This window comes from Leptinotarsa decemlineata, unplaced genomic scaffold (assembly GCF_025532065.1).
Source record: "Leptinotarsa decemlineata unplaced genomic scaffold, Ldec_3_MD MMD2_tig00026340_RagTag_RagTag, whole genome shotgun sequence".
NCBI classification, from domain to species: domain Eukaryota; kingdom Metazoa; phylum Arthropoda; class Insecta; order Coleoptera; family Chrysomelidae; genus Leptinotarsa; species Leptinotarsa decemlineata.
Genome location: NW_027412694.1, coordinates 2,377,510 through 2,403,811, shown reverse-complemented (window position 1 = coordinate 2,403,811; position 26,302 = coordinate 2,377,510). Strand labels below are relative to the sequence as shown.

The 26,302-nt window shown below is 34.0% G+C and overlaps 1 protein-coding gene and 1 long non-coding RNA gene across 2 annotated transcripts in view; one reads left to right on the top strand and one right to left on the bottom strand.

Annotated features, from left to right (window-relative positions):
• The window catches only part of LOC111508611 (TWiK family of potassium channels protein 7), a 508,045-nt gene that overhangs the window by 433,767 nt on the left and 47,976 nt on the right, over nt 1-26,302 (top strand). The gene's annotated exons all lie outside the window — the stretch shown is intronic.
• LOC141485958 (uncharacterized) lies at nt 13,800-17,527 on the bottom strand. Its single transcript, XR_012467557.1, has 2 exons — nt 14,496-17,527; nt 13,800-14,396 (listed from the first exon to the last, which is right to left on the bottom strand). It is a non-coding gene; the product is annotated as an uncharacterized lncRNA (long non-coding RNA).

The window sequence follows — 26,302 nt, the reverse complement described above, 5'->3', positions numbered from 1 at the left end:
GTAGGGGAAGAACTCAGTAATATTCATAGAGAACAATGTCAAGTTCTGCCTTCACCTTGTATGCAATCTGACCCCCCAACCTCAAGATCAATTCCATGTTCGAAGTCAGACTCTACGTTCAAAGTTATATTGCATATACATGTATCAAGAACACCCTTCAAGGACATACGTCGATTCACGTAGTGGAGACGGGTTTGAATCTCGAGGTCAGTCATTGATATGCCGATAGTTACGTCTGAGGGGTGGGGGATGCTAAGAACTGGCTATAATCTTCTACTCATGCCTTAACTCAGACACAATTATTAGTCGTTGAGTAGGTATTGTTATAGAGCCTTGATTGGAATTCATTCAGTAAAAACACACCTGAGGAAGCAATTGTATAGTAGAACGATTTTCTGAACTGTTCAGTGAAAATATATTCCACTTTCATCGATATCTTCATGTGTTTGCGAGAAATGATATTTATCAATCTTCAATAAATGATTCATAGACCATCGTTTCTAATGCACGTTGCGTTAGTTACACATTCTATATTGAATTATCTAGTGGATTACACATGGAATTATCACACAGGTGTTCTTTTCGAATATAATAGCAAACTTCCAGTCACGAAAGATATACATCAGGATTGAAAAACACTGATTGAATTCGTATAAGAAAATGATAATGAGTTTCATCATGAAATCTATCACAAAAAACAAAAAAAGTGGACCAAGTCTTTACATACGGATGAGTTTTGCTCATAGGCGTGCCCATAAAAGTGTGTAATCAAGAAACATAATGAATGCTTTAATATCATCACTATCAGTTTCTTGAAGTGTAGGAAGGAAAAACTCGTAAAGTCCTCAAATATTAGGTTTGTTGTTAAAATCCAGTCCACTATTCATATTTTGTGTGGAATGTTCACAAAAATTGACACAGAATTGAATATATTTCCTGATCAAAGAACTTGTTCTAGTCAACAAATGAACAAAATATTCACAGTATGAATGATATAGGGGAAACATTGACAAGAGGAGAATGTTTTCAGATCCCATTTGGTTAAGTCAGTTATCTCTGACAATCAGATATTCGAAATAATTGATCAATCAAAATAACCTATAAAATACATAAAAAATTGTGAAACACAATTTTATCGTTCGTCTGTGACGATGTATGACTCTGAGAACAGTATCATTCACTGAACCTTCGAGAAACCGTAAAAATCCGGTATGCGGGGCCTTGTCTTGGTGAACCTCTTCTCCTTAGCCTATGCTTATGATTTTTCATGAAACTAAAAGTATTCAAAAAATTTGAAACTACGCGTTAATTATTGTATCTCCAAAATATTGGACTTCTGGAGATAGATCAAAATTGTTATAGTCGATTATATTAGTACAGATGATTATCGAACTTATTAATAATGATCGTCATATGATCGTCATCGTGATGAATATTCGAAATATTTTTTTTCATTACTGAAAAATCTGGAAAATATTAAACAGGCTCTACCTATGTCTCAAATCATTTGAATAATATTTTCAATTTGACAAAACACGTTTTTTTATTCAACGATAATCTGTATATCAGGTTATGAACATAAAATGGTACGATTATCATCTTTAATTTCCTCACAATACAAACAGAAACATAAACACGACGATACAAAATGAAATTATTTCAAGTCTATTTTGAAGATATCATGTCATGAATGGTGAAACGACCAATTGTTTTGATTGCATTGAAAACGACTCATAAATTGTGTATTGATGACTGTCATCTGAGAGATATTCTCAATGGGATGTAACATATAATATTTTTTCAGGAATAAAATGGTGAAATAGTGAACAAACTAAATAAATTCGTAGTAGAGTATCTACAAAGCCTTGTTAATGCTTGGTATAATTTGATCATTTAGAAAATCGAATTATTCTCCCTTTCTTCCTGAAAAATAGTCCTAGAATATGGTTACCCCATATTACTGACCAAGCATTCAGTACCTTCGAATATTTAGTGTGAATTTGGCATGCTGTATTGAAAATTGTATCACTTGAGAATTGAACATTTTGACGATTCAACTGCCCATTCAGTTTAATGAAACAATCGTGTTGTACAACAAACCTGGATTATAGATTCCAATGGGATTTCAAAAATTTCAATTCTTTTGTCAAAATCATATTCGTTCAATTCATGAATTATTTCCATTGTGTAGAGGGAAAATTTGCGGTAATGTAATATTCTGAAAACGTTTTCACGACTCAATCTTTACGCTTGGGATAACTTAGTCATGAAGTGCGAATTTTCCATCAAGGTAACGTGAACTACGACCGTAACAATTGAGTTTTTTATTGACTATTCCTGAACAGCCATGTTGCCTCTTAACAATACACCAGTTTCTATGAATTCATATGAAAATTCTAATATACATTTGTCTTTCGAGTGCAAGTAACTCTTCCAGATTTTTTATATTTATTGTAGGAATCCACTATTTCAATCCGCTACTGAAGTGTCACTATTCCAGAATAATTTTGACATCAACATCAACAACATTAATCAACATTCAACAATGAATAGATGATGGAATTGAGGACACTGAGTTCTCATTTCTGTTATTCTCTGTTGTGATTTTATAAAGCCAAGTTTGAACATTTCAAATACTGAAACTGTATGTACATGTTGACCTTCTAGTTGCGAAACTCAAATCAATATTTTATTTTTTCCGACATTGCTCATCGTTCTGATATCAAAAATGTTACAGAGTTGAATAGAGAATTGGAAAGTCTTTTCAAATGAGGTATTACTTGACTGACAACTACATTATAAATTTTTATGATGATGGTTTTTAGAAAGGAGGTTCCTAAGTAAAAAAATGGCGACAAAAATTTCAAGATTGTTTAACAGTTTCTATATGAAATGACTGATTCAGAGTACTTCATTTCAGCTGGAATGCTTCGTTCAATATTGTGCTATGCCACAGTTGAACGAAATAGTGGGAAATATTTTTCTGGCATTGATCACTTCGGTAACCACTCAAATATTTATCTTGAGCTATGCTCCAAGAATGTCCCCACCTACTTGCTTCAGAAAAAATATTTTTCATTCATATTCTTGTACCAATTCATCCGTTCATAATTTATGACGACCTAATGAAATTATGTTCATGATTATTTCGGTATTTTCATCGTTGCAGTGGTAATCTATTGCTCACAATAATCAATTGTGTGTTCACCATAATTCAGTATTTTGCATAATATGTTTCAGTTATGATGAAATGATAATTCATTATTTAATTCGTAAGTCAATTGTTTATTTATAGAATTGTGTTATTATTGACGTTGATTCACCATTAATATCACAAATTTTCATAATTGAAATTTCAATTAAAACTAAAGTCATTTGCACTTTCGAAACAAAATTGTTTTCGCAATTGATATATACAAAATCGAAAACAGCTGAGAATATTTCTCATTATATGTGAAGAATTTTTTCTATTGAAATTTGAATCGAAATTTGATATGTCGTTGTCAGTTCCCTCTAAGATTCAGACACACGACCGTAGTTCTATTATCTACGTTGTTGTTGGATTCTTGAAAGTCCACAAATTATATGTGTCTGTTCAGATTCCATAATTTCAATATTGAATTTTCAGATAATATAATTCAGAAATCAGTTTTTGAGATTTTGTATTTCCGATTTGAAAATTTTCAAATTGATTTTTTGGGTATTGTTTTATCAAATTTAATATAAGAATTATTTTTTTTCTCATTTTTCGAAGGTGAATTGATAAGCTGGATGAGTTCAATAATTACCAGAAAATAGATACAAATATTTTTCAACAAGATGGTGGCGCCAGTTGTACCCAGTCCATGAAGCTCCGATTCATTCGAAAACACGCGCCAGCATCATCAATCAACAAACCACTCCCCACACCGTAAGTTCTAGAGTTATGTGTCCTAGGCAGACATAATAAGCCAAAAATGATAGCCTACTGCATTAACATGGACTTCCTCAGTGCGGCAAGCCGGCATGGTCTTGAGATTCAAAGGTGGAGAGGACATCATTCCCCCAAGGACTCGACTAAACCGAACAATCATCTCAACAGGATTGACTGATTTTATCCTCTTTTTGGGAGATATTTGTCCCATCCGAAGCTGAAAACTCTACGACAATTATCGTCTTCGACATTTGTGCGGCCAAGATATCTGCCTAGACCTAGAGCAGCGGTTCTCAAACTTTTTTTGTGACGGAACCCTTTTGTAAAGCGAAATACTTGACGAAACTCTACAATAACGCAATTGTTTAATGATAGCATAGTGAAAGTACAATGTAAGTAGGGGGGATACAGGGTTTCTATTACGTATTCTCTAGGAAACGTAATTCCGTTAGTAAGTGGGAAAGATCGATGCATAGAAGGATAGAATGAGCATCGAATAGATTCATTTGAGAGATATCGGAGTGGCTGACTTACAAAAATAACGGTATAATAATAATAATGAATGGAAAATCGGATTGAAGAAAAAACATGGATGTCAGCGTTGAAGAAAAAACATTGTTGTCAACGAAGCAGAAAAAAAAAGACTGTTATCGAGATATACAAGGTGTCTCATCATTTAAAAAAAAACATGACGTCAATGTGTACCGGGTGTCTCAAAATACTTCGTCGTAGTTGAATTACAAAAATAACGGTATAATAGTGATAATGAAAAGAAAATGGGGTTTAAAAAAACATGGCTACCAGTGTTAAAGAAAAAATATGGCTGCCACCGAGATATACAAAGTGTCTTATCGTTTGAGAAAAAAATATGACATTAATATATAGAGGGTGTCTCCAAATACGTTATTTGAAAATAATGCCAGTTTAACGGGGGCCTAATGTTTTAACGTGCGATCCCAATAAAAAAAGTTTGAAAATGGGGCAATGGGGGAATTCAGAGTATTCAGCAATGACATTTCAGCATTTTGAGACACCCTGTACACATTGACGTCATGTTTTTTTCTTGAATGATGAGACACCCTGTATATCACGATGGTAGCCATGTTTTTTCTTCAACGCTGGTAGCCATGTTTTTTTTTTTCCAACGCTGACATCCATGTTTTTTTCTTTAATCCGATTTTCCATTCATTATCACTATTATACCGTTATTTTTGTAATTCAGCCACGCCGTTATCTCTCAAATAAATTTATTCGATGCTCATTCCATCCTTCTATACATCGATCACGTCGCACACGTTTCTTTCCAACTCACTAACAAAATTACATCCCCTAGGGAATACATTATAAAAGCCCTGTATCCCCTCTACTAATCTAACAGTTACTTATTACCTACTTACATAACAAGTATGATTATTGCCATATCAGAACATAAGAGAACAAAATCCAACTAATGGGGGGTATGAAACTGATTTTTATTTTTTATCAATTGGTTAATATTAGGTTTGATAGAAGACAGTTGAAGTCTCATATCAGGTTCGGTGTCCAGTCTATCGTTTTCGTGGCTGCATAGGTGGAGAATCATATTTCACATAAAAATGTTGTTGGTAACAGGAGAAAATTATTCAGAGCCATTTTGGCGAGCATTGGATATTCATCACGGATTCTGCACGTTGAGAAGCGTCGTTTTGAACATTGGCTATATACTTGTCTCTGATGATATTTGTATTCTGTTCTTCGGAAAAATACTTCTCATAAGATGCGCGGATTTGGAACACCTCTTTATGATTTATTTAATTGTTCAGTTTTTTATAGATATCCGCCATAAAAGACAGTCAGAACAACCAAGGTTCATCGTAGTTGAATAAAAACATAATAGCAACTTTCACGACTCCCTATGTATCGTAGAGTTTTTCGAGAGTTATTTATCATTTTCAGGTACCTATTCATATTTTTTTCATTGCTCTGAGCGTTTTCTACAAAGAACTTCGAATAAAAAAACCTTTTATGATCATTTGAAACATATCTACATCAAAAATATATTATATGTGTTTCAATAAGCAGAAAAAGTACATCAGTTTTGTGGTCCTGACAATATTTTCGGCATGTCCCATATTTTCAGTGAATGATAATACTACTACTATTGCATGTATGAATGATGTGGCACAGAAAAAGGCTGTTTTTTCACCAGAAGGCCCACGGTAAGAGTGTCACAGGTTTGACACTATTGCATAGTATGCAAGTTGTAGAATTATTCGTCGGTCTCCCACATGCCTCACCCAAATTATGACTCATTTGCATCATGGAGATCGTATCATGAGTGTTTATATGCTGATACTCTCCACCATTATTGTTTAGTATTGAGTAAAACCTGAAGCAACACTTCCATCGGTGGTTCTGATTGATACGTGCGCATCTGTTACACAATACATATGCAGTCGATCTTCTTATGTGTTGATGACGTTGAGTCATCATCATCTTCAGGTGAATCACTATTTCAGGTTACCCTCATCATTTGCGATATTGTCTTTTACAATATAATCCTTCAACGTCATCATCTTCATCGGCTTCACCATTCGCCTCTTTTTCAATGATATCAACCTCTCCTTCCACAAATTCCTTTACTTGTGAACTGTTGTTGGGCTGGGTAATATAGCTAACGCCACAGCTAGTCTAACCAATGCACTTCAAGCAGCAAAAGCCAGTAGGGTGTAATTGGGCAAGGCAAACCACCAATCGCTCTGAGTAAGAGTGGTAGAGGTATTTACCCTATCGTGAAATTTTTGCGCTATATTTGGCGATTTCAAGTACAAAATACTCCTTGAATCGCTACATCAAAATTCTTTTCTGAGGTCGACTTCCAATGTCAGCCAAGAAAGTGGTGAGAAAGCGGTGTCTCGATAAAATACTTTGATAGTATCGGCGATTCGGTCCCTCCCAAAAAATTGATCCGCTATTTTTTCGGAAATTGAAACCAACTATGACTTTTCCCCATAAATATGAAATTCAGCTGTTGCCGGTACAGTGTGGTGTGGTCATTCGTGTTTGATTTTTTTTCAGAATAAGATAAGGAAATGAAACCAAGGCAGGGCAGGAAAAGCATCAGGATGGGTATTCATTCATTGGCCGCATACTTCAGAGTACGCACTTTATGGAAAATTAGTAAAGAATAACTCGCCGATATGTCAAGAGGTTGTGCCTCACATAAAATTGCTTATGTATGGGATAAGGTACCATAAAGCATACAGAATAGTATCAAAGTCTTGAAGTATCAGTACTGCCAGAACCATAACAATGATTTCAGCTGCAGTAATTCCGATGCAAATGATGACCACTTTCTAGAAAAATCATCTGTTATTGTGAAGTAGAAGATATAAGTTCAGTCACAAATAAAAAAATGGATGAGTTTGACGATATAGAAGGCGACGATTACTCCACAATTTATGGTACCAGCAGTAAAAGGACATGAATCAGTGAAAATTCATCAGTAATATTAGATTTGTTTTGTCAAGATACTCTACTGAATTATAAAAATTCCACCTGTGGCATATGGAATTGATGAAATCAATGAAGTTATTCAGGAATTCATCGAATCCAAAGAAATGCAACCGTAAAATGAACTTGAGGTTGATATGAACGAAGTATTTCTTCTACATGCAAACAACAACACTCTGAAATCCATCTCAAAAACATAAAAACACCATAGCTGAACTTTTGTGGTTTGATGCCGATGTATTTAGCAACGATAAAACTTACGGATCAATATTACCTGTAAATATTGATAGGGTGGGAATGATTCGTGTGGATTGTAATGTGACAACTTTAGCATATTCGAATAGTGATGAAATTCACTGCATTCACCAAGGAACCACAAAATATTATTGATTTGTCAATCTTCAGCTGAATCACTATTTCAGGTTACCGTCATCATTTGCGATATCGTCTTTTACAATATAATCCTTCAACATCATTATCTTCGTCGGCTTCATCATTCGCCTCTTCTTCAATGATATCAACCTCTCCTTCCACAAATTCCTTCACTTGTGAACTGTTGTTGGGCTGGGTGATTTAGTTGACGCCACAGCTAGTCTAACCAATGCACTACAAGCAGCAAAAGGCAGTAGGAAGTAATTGGGCAAGGCAAACCACCATAATATACACATGGAGGCAATCGCTCTGAGTAAGAGTGGTAGAGGGATTTACCCTATCGTGAAATTTTTGCGCTATATCCGGCGATTTCAAGTACAAAATACTCCCAGAATCGCTACATTAAAATGCTTTTCTGAGTTCTACTTCCAATATCAGCAGAAAGTGGCGAGAAAGCGGTGTCTCGATAAAATACTTTGATAGTTTCGGCGATTCGGTCCCACACAAAATATTGATCCGCTATTTTTTCGGGAATTGAAACCAGCTATGACTATTCCCCATAAATACGAAATTCAGCTGCTGCCGACACAGTGTGGTGTGGTCATTCGTGTTTGATTTTTTTTCAGAATAAGATAAGGAAATGAAACCAAGACAGGGCAGGAAAATCATCAGGATAGGTATCCATTCATTGGCAGAATACTTCAGAGTACGCACTTTATGGAAAATGAATAAAGAATAACTCGCCGATATGTCAAAAGAGGTTGTGTCTCACATAAAATTGCTTATGTATGGGATAAGGTACCATAAAGCATACAGAATAGTATCAGTCTTGAAGTATCAGTACTGCCAGAACCATAACAATGATTTCAGCTGCAGTAATTCCGATGCAAATGATGACCACTTTCCAGAAAAATTATCTGTTATTGTGAAGTAGAAGATATGAGTTCAGTCACAAATAAAAAAATGGATGAGTTTGACGATCCAGAAGGCGATGATTACTCCACAATTTCTGGTACCAGCAGTAAAAGGACGTGAATCAGTGAAAATCCATCAGTGATATTAGATTCGTTTTGTCAAGATACTCTACTGAATTATAAAGATTCCACCTGTGGCATATGGAATTGATGAAATCAATTAAGTTATTCAGGAATTCATCGAATCCAAAGAAATGCAACCGTAAAATGAACTTGAGGTTGATATGAACGAAGTATTTCTTCTACATGTAAACAACAACACTCTGAAATCCATCTCAGAAACATAAAAACACCATAGCTGAACTTTTGTGGTTTGATGCCGATATATTTAGCAACGATAAAACTTACGGATCAATATTACCTGTGAACGTTGATAGGGTGGAAATGATTCGTGTGGATTGTAATGTGACAACTTTAGCATATTCGAAAAATGATGAAATCCACTGCATTCACCAAAGAACCACAAAATATTATTGATTTGTCAATCTAACCAGGCGATCGTAATTACCTTGACTATATCATTCTCAAAATATTGAATGATGAGGGAAATCTGATCAATTTCATTTGTGAAAAAATAATAGTAATATTGGAATTGACAAAGCTGTTAAAATTATCTATTCTCATTTATTGATCCACAACATCTACAGCTGTCAGCGACAGCTGTGTATCATAAAAATAAGTGAAGGAATTGGAAAAGTATATCAAACCGATACAATCTGATCTGGAAAAATCTCTCAGAAGCATTTAAAACTTGAGCAAAAACATTTGTGAATAAAAATCATGAGCTGATGAAATTGTAACACAGTATTTATTACTTCTTAGCGGAGAGTAGATAGTGATCACTAGATTGTGATTCAATAGCAAGCGATTGCAGCGACGTCATCAGCTGATTCAGCGTAATGTATTTGGTGAAGACTATGATCATAAGCAATTAAAGAAGAGAAAATCCAAAACTTGAATACTTTCAAGCACTCGCCAATCGATCAATATATAAGAAGAGCACTGGTAGCATAAACTTCTTCAAATCTAGTGGTTTTGAGCAGGGATATCAATATAAGCTGTAATATGGCTGCCATCACCGCAATTAATAAATTGGAGGTTTTTGTGGAGCCCATGTCTGACCATTCCCTCAGTAGCTTCATGAGCCATGTGGATCATATAACAATTCGGACAGAATCAAAATCCCTATCATTTCTCAAAATTTCATACTGCAGACAGTTAATTTGTAAGACTCCTCAATTTTGAAAATGTAAAATCAATACTTCAATTCAAAATTATAGGTTGTAATCACTAGTTACTGATAGGCTACTTAGATTGATTCAGTGAGGGTGTGAGTAAGTTCAACATATGTTTACTTGACTAATTCAGATAGTTTGGTGCCAGGTCGCAAATGACAAATTCAATGCATTGTATATAGCTCGGGTGGTAAGGCAAAATCAATACAGAAAACGGTTAACAACTTCATTAACTTCGAACAATACAGTTGAAGACCAAAAATATTATAAATGACAATACGGGTGACGGCCCAACATCAAACATCTGATTCAATATCTCTTGTTTCAACAAATACACCTCAGGATTTGATCTACACAAACTTCATCTGAAAAATATACCAAAACATGTTTCGCTAGTACAGTAGTGATTTGAATATTTAAATCACTTGATGAAGTTACTGTGCTAGCAAAACATGTGATATATTTTTGAAATAAAGTTTGTGGAGACGAAATCGTGAGGTGTAGTTTTTGAAATTACTATGGATCTTCGTCAAGTAACGGCCGAATCAATCAGAAAAAAAATCTCTCTTGATTTCTGACAGTACTTAGGGAGCTGCTGCTGTATTGATGGTCCTTACAACTGGCTAAGCGGCACTTGATGATGATAGAGATTAGTAACTATGGATGGTGATGTAGTTATAGCTCACGTTAGGATGCTTTTCAGAGTTTCTTGGATATGGTACCTACTTAGGGTATTAGTCCTTCTTTCAGGTTATGGCTTCCTCGATATCATGCGAAGCGATGAAATGAATCAGATGAATGTTTCACAATATTGAGGAAAACAAAGATTTTTGAATACTGTATTCTAAATTTCATGAGAAAAATTCCAATAAACTTCAATTATATGAAGAGTTAAAGTTAGAAAGTAATACATTTCCTAATGAAAAGAAAATAATAAATTGATGGATTCAACCGTTACTAAGTAGTAGGAAATAATAATGAAGTTTCATTTCTCTTTTCGTCAAAGGAAATAATAGTTTCGTACTGATAAGCAATTTCCACTTGAGACTGAAATTCATCAAAATAAAATTGGTATTTCAATCAAAGAAATATCATAAGTGATAAATACTTATAGACAATATTCTTCGAGGAATTGTCAAAATACTCTGAAGCAATAAGTTACTAATTGAATGATTTCAGACAATGAATGTCTCAAGAGATGGAACTGATATCTGATAGACCTTTCAAAATGATTATTATGGATAATTAATTGGGTATTCTTAAAAGATACACCAATGAAGTAAGGTACCTCCGAAACATGCTTTGACTATATTCTCATTGCACCTTAAACTCATAAATTCGATATGTGCATATTACACACAACAATAGCTACAGCATTAACAGATCATTATATAACTTCGATATAAATAATTTTCAACAAATATTCTGAAATGATAGATGAAAGAGTGTGGCTTGTGTTAGCACAGCCTAGCAATCCATTTTCATTTCACAAGAAATTTATTTATTCAAATCGTAAATGAATGTTTTGAAAAGTCAAAAATATACATGAAGTTTGCTCCATCCTGATACAAAAAAGTGTTTTTCATATAATGTTATCCATATTTCCTACTGAAGAGCCGCTACAGCAAGTATCCCAAGGCGAAACATGGGATAAATGAATCGAAGAGGTTTTGTATTAAAGTGTATAATATTTTAAAATTCTTGCAAAGCGCTTTCGACTTTCGTCATCATCAGTGTTCATCTGAAAGTAAGTGATCTAGTTGAAAAGGGAATTTAGTGAAATTGAAGTTGTAAAATTTTTTAAAGTTAAGAAATTTGGAAAAATTGTTTGAGATTACACACTTGTCAGGCAACAGGAAGTATCGAGGTAAGTGAATTGTACATTGTAATATTGAATTATATGAAACAAAATAGGCTTATAGCCAAGAAAATACATTTTTGGATTGAGGCCATGTGGTTCAGTCAAAGTATCTTATGAAGAAGGACAACTTGAGACAGAATGTGTCAAGTGTCATGTTGAAATAATGGTACCAACTTGAGGAGTGATCCATTATGAATTTGATTGAATATGTAGAGGAAAAATATTGAATAAATTATATTAATAAACTGAGATTTATAAATAATTCATAATCCTCTTATGAAGGAAAAGGAAATCTTCAAACAATGATCATTATTGGAAAGTTCTTTAGAAATCTCCAACTATTCAAACAAGTCAAGTCTAAGGAAATTTTTATTATCTATTTTATGTAATATTTTGGAATTACAATTGGGACTAAAGTTGTGGTTGTGAAATTTTATGTGGTGGCCAAAAACAGATTTATCAGGTTTTTTTATATGTTCATTAATACGAGTGAAAAGAGGTCTACAGGTTCTACCAATATAAGATGCCGAACAATCAGAACAGTTAAGCTTGTAGACTCCACTTCTGTTTAATTTGTTGATTTTGTCTTTACAATTTACTAAAAAGTTACTTAAGTTGTTTTGAGATTTAAAGGAAATTTTTGTACCAGGTATGGTATTTTCTATAAATTTGAAAATAACAGTACACATATTTTGATCAAAATAAGGTAAGGAAAAATATCTCACAGAAGGTGAATTAACTAAGGTGGTGGAGTTAAAGGCCAATCTTCTATCTGATCTGAGTTTGAATTTACTAATTAATTTGTGAATAATGGATGGTTGATAACCATTGTTGACAGCAATCTGTTTTGAAGTATTCAATTCTAAATTGAAATTGGCGGGAGATAAGGGAATGTTCAACAATCTGTTGACATAACAATTGAAGGAAGCCATTTTATGTTGCATGGGATGAAATGAATTGAAAGGAATGACATGATCAGTCTGGGTTGGTTTTCTGTAAATGAAAAAGTCTAGTTTGTTGTTAGTTTTTGTTATAGTAAGATCTAAAAAGTTTAATTTATTGTCTTGTTTTATTTCAAGTGTAAATTTGATTTTTGGATGTAAGTTATTTAAGGAGTCAAGGATATCATATGCTACATTAGAGTTGCCATCTATGAAAACCAAGCAGTCATCAACATATCCGTGCCAACTGAGAATCTTATCAATTTTATTAATTATGAATGAATTTTCTAAATTTTACATGAAAATGTCAGCCGGGAAAGGTGAAAGAGGGTTACCCATTGCTAGGCCTTCAGGTTGACTGTAAAATTCATTGTTAAAGACAAAAAAATCTTGGGAAATGCAAAATTTAAGTAAAGTTAATATATCTGTTTTGGTGGAGTCAGGAATTAAGTGTTGAGAAAGCAAGTTAGAAACTGAAGGTAGGGTTTCAGATTTTGGAACAGAAGTGAACAAGTTGCTAACATCAAAGGATATCATGAGGGTGTTAGAATTAGGTTGAAAGTTTTTGATTATATTAATTAAATCTAAAGTGTTACTTACTGAATTGGCAGGTTTGTAGTTGGTTACATGTTTTATCACTTGTAAGACAATGTGACCCTATCTTTCATGTAATACAAAACTTATAATAGATTTACTCAAAAGACAGGCACAATGCGTACGGCAGCTCTTCGTCGGTATGCACTATGGATTTCGTTCAAAGAAACTTTTCTGTATCATGAAATTTCAGCAATTGAATATTTTGTTTTATAAAGATTTAAGTTGAGCGCCACACAGTCAATAAAATGAATGGATACATTATCTGGTAGACTGTGAAACCAAATCTAATCAAATTTAGTAATTTAAACCACGGCAATAAAATGAAACTATAAAAATCAGATATTCTGAAGGTACTTGACACTCACAAAATATTGGCTGGTAAATTGAATACGGGTGGAAATCAAAATCTGAATGTACTCCAAATTTGCCATTTAATCATGTGTAAAATAAATTGTAATAATCCAATAATGATCGTAGTACGCTTTCATTTACCTAAGGATAGTCCAGGTAAAAATATCAGGAAAATTACTTATAAGGTTCCTGTCATAAAATAACTATTAGGAGTGGTATTAAAATTACCTCACCAGAGTATACTCAGTTCAGGTTTACATTATGAATGGATTAACTCAAAATTCAATAATTGTATCATGTTAATAAAACAGTATTTCTGAAGCAAAAAGTTGTGATTTTCAAAAAAATGAGTCAAATGTAAGTAATATTTGCCTGTCAGTTTCTCGTCGAGCTGTAGCTGCAGTTTTCTTCGACCAGGAACGGGACAGACTTGGAGCACGTACTCTTCTAATAATTAATATGGACTTGTGGACGTAGGCAATAACATTTATCGGACTGGACGAATGAAAAACCCACCATTCGGTATATTAACTGAAAATCTATTCCGTTAGGCAACCAGAGATAGAAGTCCTTGTTTTTCCCTCTTTAATGATTCCAAGCAAATTCTGTAGAGGCTCTTCAGCAGAAAAACTATTGTAAAAAGTCTCCAATACTAAAACCCTAAAAAACAATTTCCATAATGGAAATTCATTCAAAAGTTCGATTCACTAAAAGGTGAATCTCATACGCAATTGAAAGGTTCGAAATGAATTTTCATACCTTCTTAAATGAAGGGTTCCGTTAACCAATAAAATCACGAATAACGTCTTCAAGGAAATGGCGTCGCTCGTTCTGGAAAAGTGGTTGTGACCCAGTAGAATCCTCAGGAAGTGCAACCTTTTATGGAACTCTCAAAATTTATACATGAAACTATATCCGAAACGATATCATTCTAGTTCTTGAAAATGGACCACACGGCTCACCACTCAACAAATCCTCTCTTGAGATTCTCGTTCATCACTCCTTTCCAAAAAATAACACCACTCCTTGTCGTTCTCATAATCAAGAATCACCTACAGCGCAAGTCTATTCTGAGGAATTCACCCAAATAATTTTGGCAACATCTCATTCCTGACTTTCGGTTTAACAGAAATAGAAAATCTACCTCGAAGGGATCCGAATGAATCGGTCCTATTGAAAAAAACTTATCAATCTGTACCAGAAACTAAATACCATATGTGTAATGAGAAGTGAAAATCTTAGCGAGGCAAAAGGTGTAAATTGGATTGCCTACTCCTCAGAAACTTTCTTTAAAATCAATTAGGATTACCTCCGGTGAAATGAAAATTTAATGAAAAGTACAGTAGGTTTTTATAAACGCTACACAACCCCTCTCCCAAAAAAATAAAATAGACCACCAAAGGGATATTTTATACAACACTGAGTACAATTCATTGAAGTATCAGCTACGATAGCTCTGCATACCACACATCCTGTGAGGATAACTAATATCGGCAAGTCTAAATCAGGATTTGTCATAAGTCGGGAAAAAGTCACAATCAAATATGTCTGCCTCAACTTGAATTGACTATACAAAAACTAGATACAATTTTCTTCAAGAAAACGATTATATCAAGAAGACATTAAAAACTAATCAGAAACAACAACTGATAGTACTCTCAGATTCAGGAACCTCGTGCAATAAGTTCCTTCACCAAGAATGATGATGGTAATATCTGTAGAAAACCTAACAAATCCAACATAGGTTGAAATAGGAGATCACTAACAAAATATTACCCTACTGATACTTTGGAGTTAGAACCAAAATAAGGTTTCATATCCTTAATATGCCAATCTCCAGCATTTGAACCATCTACATTATCCAAATTATAGACCAAACGGGAAACCTTTTTTTTAACTATACCCAAGACATACCTTGGAGCCAATTTTGCCATGAATTTCGAAGACGCTTCTGACAATACTTTATTTCTTCTCCAAACTTTATCACCTACATTGAACGAAAAATCTCTTTTCCTTAAATTATATGATTTTACGTTTTTCAAATAAGCCTTATGGAGTTTTTCGCAAACTTCTTTGTGAAAAGCTGAAAGGTCTGACATTTGATCAACGAATTTATTTCTGTCCCTAGGACATAAATCGTAAAAAGACGTATCAGAGATGTTACCGTAATAATTTCCAGAAATAGGTATATGTCTTGCAAAATTAAGGAAAGCGGGGGCGTAATTATGAACTTCATGAACAGAAGTGTTGATGGCATATTGAATTTCAGGAAGTTGGAGATCCCAATCCTTATGATCTGTTACATAACTACGAATTACTTGCCCTACGGTTTTGTTGTTGCGTTCTACGAAATTACACTGTGGGGAGTAGAGAGGCGTAAACCATATTTTTTGTACTTTGTAGGAGTCTGCTAATTTTTTAAAATCATTTCCAGCGAATTGTCTTTCATTATCACAGATAATAATCTGTGGAACCCCGTACACTAAGAAAACTTGTTCTTCTAAATATCTGACGATGTTAGAGGCTTTCGCATTACGTAACGGACAGAGCAAAGTGTACTACGTGAAGAAATCACCCACCACTATCAAGAATGTAAAACCTTTCGTAGATCTTGGAAACGGTCCCATTAAATCAACGGCGATAGTCGGAAATGGAAACTTTAGCGATTTCTCTCCGCCCATCAGTCCCATCTGAGAATTATTCGGAGATTTTTGTGATTGGCAAACCTTACAAGATCTTACGTATTTCAATATATCATGAGGCATTTTAGGCCAGTAATATTGAATTCGTACTCGAGTTAACGTTTTAAAATAACCAAAATGACCGCTGGTAGGGGGATCATGTGCATCCTTCATAACCGACGAGCGTAGTGATTTAGGAATAACTAACTTCCATTCCCGTTCATTTGATTCTATTGGTAGTCTGGACGGAATAAACTTAAAAATTGAGTTTTCTTCCACTTTCCAGTGAGTATATAAATTAGGATTCTGGAGTATCTTCTCTTTCAAAGAAAGATACCAACGATCACTTTCTAGTGGAGACATTGTGATGAAATTCAGTTCTGGAATGTCGCCAGAGGGTTTTTCATGAGTCATTCGGGACAAGAAATCTGGGACAACATTCAAAGCACCTTTGCGGTGGATGATTTCGAAATTATGTTGTCTCAGTTTAACTGACCACCTTGCCAATCTACCACATGGATCTTTCATACGATTTATCCATAAAAGACTACTATGGTCAGTAATAACTTTGAAGATGGTTCCTTCCACGTAAGGACGAAACTTCTCCAATAGAAAAATTAAACTCAAAAGTTCACGCTCCGTCACGGAATAGTTGCGTTCTGCTCTTGATAGCGAACGTGAAGCGTAAGCAATAACTTTGTCTTTGCCACCTACTTCTTGGGTTAACACTCCACCTACACCGACATCGCTAGCGTCGCACTGAATTGTGAAGGGTTTGGAGAAATCTGGTGAAAATTAAATGGGTGCTGAAACCAAAGCATTTTTTATCTCAACGAAAGCTGATTCAGCTTCAGGTGTCCAATCAATAGGTTGTTTTTTCTTTTGTCCTTTCAACAGACTACTTATGGGTGCCATAAGAGTAGAAAAATTATCGATAAATCGACGATACCAAGAACATAGCCTAATGAATCTTTTAATTTCCGTGCTAGTTATTGGACGCGGGTAGTTGATCATAACTGACACCTTTTCCGGGTCAGTACGGAGTCCTTGGCTGTCTACGATATAACCCAAATATTTGAGAGACGTTTTGAAGAATTCGCACTTCTTCAAATTTACTATGTGGTTCGCATCTTTCAAAATATCTTTGACTTTAGTTAGGAGTGAACAGTGCTCATCAAATGTAGAAGAGGTAATAATCATATCGTCCAAGTATGTGAAAATTTGTGGTTCAAATTTTGGTCCGTAAAGAGCATCTACTAAACGTTGTTGGGCTAGCGCGGCATTAACTAATCCGTACAAGTGAAGTGAAATAATCCGCGTCCGGGTACACTAAAAGCAGTCTTTTCCTTAGACGTCTCGTCTAATGGGATTTGCCAGAAAGCTTTTCTTAAGTCAATGGTCGAAATGAATTTTGCATCGCGAAGCATGTACAAAATCCTGTCAATTCGCGGTAAAGGATAACTGTCATGCTTTGTGATCTCGTTTAACTTGCATCCATCGAAACAGAATCGATATTCGCCAGAAGATTTCTTCACGAGAAGTACCGGACTATTCTAGGGACTATGTGAAGGTTCAACAACACCTAGCTTCAACATGTCATCAAGCTCACTATTCATGAGTTTCAACATGAAAGGTGACATTTGGTATTGGCGTTCTTTGAATGGTTTTGCGTTTCCAGTATCGATAGTTAGTGTCATTTTGTGAGTTCGTCCAAGACGAGTCTCACTAGACACTTCTTGAAAAGAATTAATAATTTTTTTCATTTGTTGTGTTTGCTTTTGGTTCAAATTATGTAAGGATAGTACATTGAAAGCATTAGCAGAATCAACAAAGTCAGAGCTGGTCAATATCTGACTCGCGGTAACATCACTATAGAAATCCCACGTATTGTTTCTGAAATCAATCTTAACTTTGAATTTTTTGCAAAAATCGCTACCAAAAATGAAAGACTGTGGTAAGGAAGGAACGATTCCGTAGGAATTACCTGTATTGTTTCGTTTATGCGTATCGGCAAATCTTCAATACCCTTTATCGAACGTTCTGTTCCATCTACTGTACAAATGTTTTTATGGACACTTGGAGAGATTGTGAGTTTCAGAGATTCAACAAAATCAATTGCTTTCTGTCCCCCAACGGTAACATTGGCCCCACTATCCAACAAACCAGTTGCTACTTTACCTAAAATATCTACAGAAATGTAGGGCCTATTGTCCCGTGGTTTTTGAAGAAAGACATGTTCAACTTTTTTTGGACATTGGCAGCACATCCGCCTTATAAAAATCTCTGACAAGTTTCTTCCAATCTTCCCAATCTCCTTTTGAAAAAATATCATTGGAACTTGCAATAAAATATTTTTTGGCTCGGAAATTATTTTGAGGTCTGGTTGAGCCACAGCGCCCATCCCCCTTGATTAGTTTTTTGAGTTGCACTTTGGGCAATCCTTAATCGTTACATCCACCGTACCACACTTGAAACAAAATTTATTTCTATTACCGGATTTGCAATTTCTAAACGTATGATTTGCTAAACCACACCTCCAGCAAGATATTACTTTATTTGTCAGTTCGACCTCTATACTAGAAGTAACATTATTTTTAGGATTTTTCTGTCTGTTATAAGAATTGTGTTTATTTTTTCTGGGCCTACTATCAGAACTTTCCCTGAAAGGTGTGCTATTTGCGATATATGCCAATTCAGGGTCAATCAGACTCGACACTGACTTAGAAGATGAAGCTAAACTCAAAATATCTGCCTCTTCTAATCTTTTACAAAGGGTACTCATGGTAGAGACACTATCAATGTCACTTAGTGCGAGTCTTTTTCGATACTCGGCTTGCAAACCCAATTTCATGTATTTTATTTTAGAAATTTCCGATGCAGGTCTACTGAGTCTCGAAAACAATGTTTCCATATAGGCAATGAAAATTACTACTGGTTCAGTTCTACCTTGCTTCCTAGCCTTTATCTGGTTCCAGATTTCGTCATCAAAATCGGAAACCAAAAAGTCTTTTTTTAATCTCGCAACTAATGAGTCCCAGTCAGTAACTAAAGGTTTAATTTGACGAAACCAGTAAGTGGCTTTTCCCGCAAAAACATCTGAAGCTGATTCAAATTATTCAGTTTTGGTAATATGGCGCACTTGTGCCATTTCTTCAACTTTTTCTATAAAATTCAGAAGGTTCTTTGGCTCCCCGTCAAAATGAATACCCAATTTGTAAACCGGAATTGACCTCGATGAACTAGTTAAATTATGAACATTATTCCCTATCTGAGCTGATGTAGAATTCAAATTATTAGCTACAGTTGAGTTATGTAATGGTTGAGAGTGAGAATCTTGAACTCGTTCATGTAATTCAGCATCTAACAACATCGCGGTAGCAAACGATTAATTTTTGTACTTCAGAACTACTGCATAATTTTCATCGGATTCGTTAACACGTATCCTCTTGATTCGGTTAGCAACATGCTCTAACCTAGTAACGGCCCTTTTGTAAGCAGAGTCCGAAGTCGGACCATCGAATTCATGAATTACAGTTTCTAAAGATGGAAGAGTTGTATTAATTTCATTTTGTTCGACATTAAAATCATAAAAAGGGTCAGAGAGCAATTGAACATCAAAATCTTTTTGTCGTTCTTTTGATAACAATTTTGCCAAAGTTTTTCTCTTATCGTCTTGTTTCCTATCTGTCACGATACCTCGAATTCTCAGTTCATAGTTTAGCTCACTCAGAAGTAAGTTCACTGCGCAAAAGGATTGTTCCATTATGATTTTCTAGCTGCGAAACCGAAAAATATTATTTTGATTCAGAAATGCGATAATAATTTAATCTGGCAACGGTGTGTAATCAAGAAATGAAGAAGGTCAGAGGCGGTAAATAAACAATGAAACTTAAACAATACAGTTTAGAAATTTCGCTTCAAAATATGTCACAAGAACTGGATTAAATTCAAGGTCGCCCACTATTCCATATCACTCACCAAAAAAACATGAATTCCTTTCTTCGATAAAAGTATGAACGACTCTGTGAATTCTTACTTTCAAATGATTTATGTACTAGAGATTTATTTCTAGAGTCATTCAACTCAGCCAGTGGATATTTTGTGAGAAATTCAATTAAAAGATATCAACAAGTGAAATGAATGAATGAATGTTCAATGAAATAAATTACTGAAATTTCGGTTTGATTACATTTTCGGTGCCCCACGTTCGTGCGTCATTTATGTGACCCTATCTTTCATGTAATACAAAACTTATAATAGATTTACTCGAAAGATAGGCACAATGCGTACGGCAGCTCTTCGTCGGTATGCACTATGGATTTCGTTCAAAGAAACTTTTCTGTATCATGAAATTTCAGCAATTGAATATTTTGTTTTATAAAGATTTAAGTTGAGCGCCACACAGTCAATAAAATGAATGGATACATGATCTGGTCGACTGTGAAACCAAATCTAATCAAATTTAGTTCTTTAAACCACGGCAATGAAATGAAACTATAAAAATCAGATTTTTTATCGACCTTTTTTTGGGTAATGGTTACCTTCCACAATCTGAAAAAATATAAAAATTATAACGGAGAACTTTATACAAGTGTAGAAGGGCAAACTTTTTAGTTTACCCCGATAAGTTACTGCGTAAAAATCAAAGTATTTTTCACAAAGAAAAATCTTCTATTTATCAGTAACTTGTCGTATTTCACAATTTTGCCTATCAAAAAAATATTAAGAACTTATACATATCTTTTACGTTTCGGAGGCCAAAATCTGACTCCGTCTTCAGAAATGGATAAAAATTCGAATAAATATGCAGTTATTCCTTTTTTGAGAGCTTATTTCTTGAAGAAAACTTTGGATAGTGGCGAAATGGCAACAAACTGATATCGGAGAGTACCTTGTATTACATCGAATATTTCAGTTGTCAATCAACAACATTGACATTTTTGGGAAAGAAAGTTTTTGGCTTTCTACTACTCCATCTGATACAAAAAAAAATGGATGAGAGAATCTTCCAAAGACAGGAAGGAAGTAATCAATTTGAAAATAAGTAACTCTATACATGGATGTGTAGATCATGCAAAGAAGTAACTTTCAGACACAAACTGAAAGAAAGTCCTCCCGAAATAGCTACTTTCATATAAACATTGAATTACACGAAAGAAAAAAAATTCTTTCAAAACAAATAATTCTATATGAACACTGAATTATACAGAAGATACTTTTCTCTATTCAGTTTGTATATCGAACATTTGTTGAGGAATAAGAATCAGATATCATTCACATGAGTTCTACTTTGAATGAATGTGAATGATATCTGATTCTTATTCCTCAACAATTGTTCGATATACAAACTGAATAGAGAAAAGTATCTTCTGTATAATTCAGTGTTCATATAGAATTATTTGTTTCGAAAGAATTTTTTTTCTTCCGTGTAATTCAATGTTTATATGAAAGTAGCTGTTTCAGGAGGACTTTCTTTCAGTTTGTGTCTGAAAGTTACTTCTTTGCATGATCTACACATCCATGTATAGAGTTACTTATTTTCAAATTGATTACTTCCTTCCTTTCTTTGGAAGATTCTCTCATCCATTTTTTTTTTGTATCAGATGGAGTAGTAGAAAGCCAAAAACTTTCTTTCCCTAAAATTAATCACTCCTAAAAATATATCCCTTTCAAATCAAACATTGACATAATTTCATATTTCAAAACTTCTTTGACATCTGTCGAAGAAGTTAAGAAATAAGCTCTCAAAAAAGGAATAACTGCATATTTATTCGAATTTTTATCCATTTCTGAAGACGGAGGCAGATTTTGGCCTCCGAAACGTAAAAGATAAGTATAATCTCTTAATATTTTTTTGATAGGCAAAATTGTGAAATACGACAAGTTACTGATAAATAGAAGATTTTTCTTTGTGAAAAATACTTTGATTTTTACGCAGTAACTTATCGGGGTAAACTAAAAAGTTTGCCCTTCTACACTTGTATAAAGTTCTCCATTATAATTTTTATATTTTTTCAGATTGTGGAAGGTAACCATTACCCAAAAAAAGGTCGATAAAAAACTGATTTTTTCCTCCACAAAAAATGACTTTCGTTGAATAAATAATCAGATATTCTGAAGGTACTTGACACTCACAAAATATTGGCTGGTAAATTGAATACGGGTAGAAATCAAAATCTGAATGTACTCCAAATTTGCCATTTAATCATGTGTAAAACAAATTGTAATGATCCAATAATGATCGTAGTACGCTTTCATTTACCTAAGGGTAGTCCAGGTAAAAATATCAGGAAAATTATTACTTATAAGATTCCTGTCATAAAATAACTATTAGGAGTGGTATTAAAATTACCTCACCAGAGTATACTCAGTTCAGGTTTACATTATGAATGGATTAACTCAAAATTCAATAATCGTATCCTGTTAATAAAACAGTATTTCTGAAGCAAAAAGTGATTTTCAAAAAAATGAGTCAAATGTAAGTAATATTTGCCTGTCAGTTTCTCGTCGAGCTGTAGCTGCAGTTTTCTTTGACCAGGAACGGGACAGACTTGGAGCACGTACTCTTCTAATGATTAATATGGACTTAGACTATCTTGTGGACGTAGACAATAACATTTATCGGACTGGACGAATGAAAAACCCACCATTCGGTATATTAACTGAAAATCTATTCCGTAAGGCAACCAGAGATAGAAGTCCTTGTTTTTCCCTCTTTAATGATTCCAAGCAAATTCTGTAGAGGCTCTTCAGCAGAAAAACTATTGTAAAAAGTCTCCAATACTAAAACCCTAAAAAACAATTTCCATAATGGAAATTCAAAAGTTCGATTCACTAAAAGGTGAATCTCATACGCAATTGAAAGGTTCGAAATGAATTTTCATACCTTCTTAAATGAAGGGTTCCGTTAACCAATAAAATCACGAATAACGTCTTCAAGGAAATGGCGTCGCTCGTTCTGGAAAAGTGGTTGTGACCCAGTAGAATCCTCAGGAAGTGCAACCTTTTGTGGAACTCTCAAAATTTATACATGAAACTATATCCGAAACGATATCGTTCTAGTTCTTGAAAATGGACCACACGGCTCACCACCCAACAAATCCCCTCTCGAGATTCTCGTTCATCACTTCTTTCCAAAAAATAACACCACTCCTTGCCGTTCTCATAATCAAGAATCACCTACAGCGCAAGTCTATTCTGAGGAATTCACCCAAATAATTTTGGCAACATCTCATTCCTGACTTTCGGTTTAACGGAAATAGAAAATCTACCTCGAAGGGATCCGAATGAATCGGTCCTATTGAAAATGAGAAGTGAAAATCTTAGCGAGGCAGAAGGTGTAAATTGGATTGCCTACTCCTCAGAAACTTTATTTAAAATCAATTAGGATTACCTCCGGTGAAATGAAAATTAAATGAAAAGTACAGTAGGTTTTTATAAACGCTACAACAAATGTTGACAAGATAGAGACAGGAGTATTGTAAAAGCTTACCACTGGTCTGATTGGAGTACCATCTTTGTGTATCTTCGGGAGACCGTATAGTCTTGGAATTTGTGGATTGCTAGGGATTAAATTGTGTTTTATTGAATTCAAAGAAAAGGTTTTCACAAGTTTTTATATAACTTCGAGTTTTTGAAATAAATTTATTGAGAGGATTTAAATTTAAAGAAATGAAATTGTTGGAACTTGAAAAGTCTTCAACTTTGTTAACATAGTCAATTTTATCAAGAATTACAAGGCAATTTCCTTTTTCTGCTTTTGTTAAAATGAGATTATAATTGGAATTTTTTTTAAGTAATTTATGTTAGGAAATATTCAAATTTCTATGACTAGACTTATTCAAGTATGAAGGAGTTTCTTTGAGAGAAAGTTGATATTTTGTAATTGTAAACTGACAGAAATTTCTAATTTTCTGTTTATTCTTATTATTTTTGGAAAGATTGTCAATCAAGACATCTAATTCGATGGAAAAGGAAGTGAGATCTTTCTCAGACCGGTCTGAATTCAAAGAGAATTTAAGACCTAAAGATAGAAGAGCTATCTCGTCATCATTGAAAGAAGCACTAGAAAGATTTTTGATACGTTCGTGAAATTTAAATTCGGAAAACTTTTCAACTGAAGGTTGAGAGTTAAGTTGGTTCCTAGTGAGAATAAGAGAGTTGAGTTTCTTGCTTACTTTTTTAAATTTTAAATTACTTTGACAAGCCACTGGGCCTGCAATATCAATTCATTAATTCATTAATTCAAATAAGTGTATTCAGCTTTTCCAAATCCTTTTTTTGAAACATGGGATGTATAGCAGTGACGATGACAGTGTTCCATGTAAGTAGACTTTTACTTTTTTCATCATTTATATTGTGTAATATGTCTGTGAAAGAAATCTGATCCGATTTCATTACGAATGCTTGGAATGCAAACGGAATAGAGATAAGTGTTTTTCGTATCATTCAGCGTTCATATAACAGTGGTTGTATCGAATGAATTTTTCTATCGTGTAATTCAATGTTTATATGAAAATGTCTGTTTCGAGAGGACTTCTTCTTTAAGTTCGTGTCTGAAAGTTACTTCTTTTCACGATCTACACATCTTTTTATAGATATAATTCTTTGAAATTTATTGCTTCCTTCCTTTCTTTGGAAGATTCCCACACTTTTTCGTATCCTGACTTGTTACGTAGCAAAAGCAAAGAATTGGATATAGCCTACAGAAAAAATTATGATTTGAGGAAATTATTCAAAAACAATAAAGGTAATACTTCAGTGTTGGATACATTGGGAGTATACAAGGTGACTTGTGGCTCTCGTCTAGAATTTCATATCGGACAAACCGGAAAAACTTTTTCCGAAAGAATTGAAGATAATAGAGGTAGTTTTTTGAATGGAACGATCAATTCAACATTTGCTGGAGCAGTACGAGTTTGAAAACATTTTCTCTATGACCAAATAAATTTGAATCGTTTCCCTTCATTGAATTAACTTTGCAACGAGGAAATTGATTAGCAGGACAGATTTCAAAAGTAGGTAAAAGGTTCAGGTGAAAATTATATTCATTTTCCCCTAGTCTTATGAGTTGTTCCTACATAGGTCAATAGTTTAGGTAATGAATTCGTCATGTAGAAATTTGGCAGGCAGTGATAGCTGTAATAGTCATTATAATTATTCATATTACCGTGAAAAACATGACACAGAATTTTTACAAACAGTATTGTGATGCCGAAAGATGTTATGTATAGCGAAACACGTGTCGCGGTTTTGTACACTCTCAAGTGAAAGTGAAGTATGTATTTTGAATACGTCATAGAGTTGTAATTTTTGACCACACATTTTAAGAAAAAACTTCCTATGGACGTATGTCCTAAACCCCTCAACTTTTGAGATACAGGGTGGCAAAGTTTTCAAAAATAATCAGTTTTTTAATAATAACTGAGATAATTTTGTAGACATCTTTGGCATATTTGATACATATGTTCCATGCCTCAAGGCGCATTTTCTTATGAACACAAATTTGTATTTTTTCAAACATTGACATCCCTTCGGGTTTCGCATTGAATATTTTTGGGGAAAAAGTACTACGCCAATTCTTTCTTTTCAAAATAAAATCATTTTTAAAATCCTCATTTATTTTTGAGAAAATTTGATCTCTTGGTATTTCTTTATCCGACGCATGATTTTCACTCAAAAAAATTAAAACCGACAGAAAGCAAATTAAGAAATTAGATCAATTCTAAAATGAATGAGAATCTGAAAATTGCTTCATAACGCATTACCAATTTCCTAATAATATTTGAAAACATAATCTGCAATAAAATAAATTTTTCACAAAAACGAGTTTTATTTTATTTTGTGACAGTAAGTCTAAACGAATAGCACAAATTTGTTAATTAG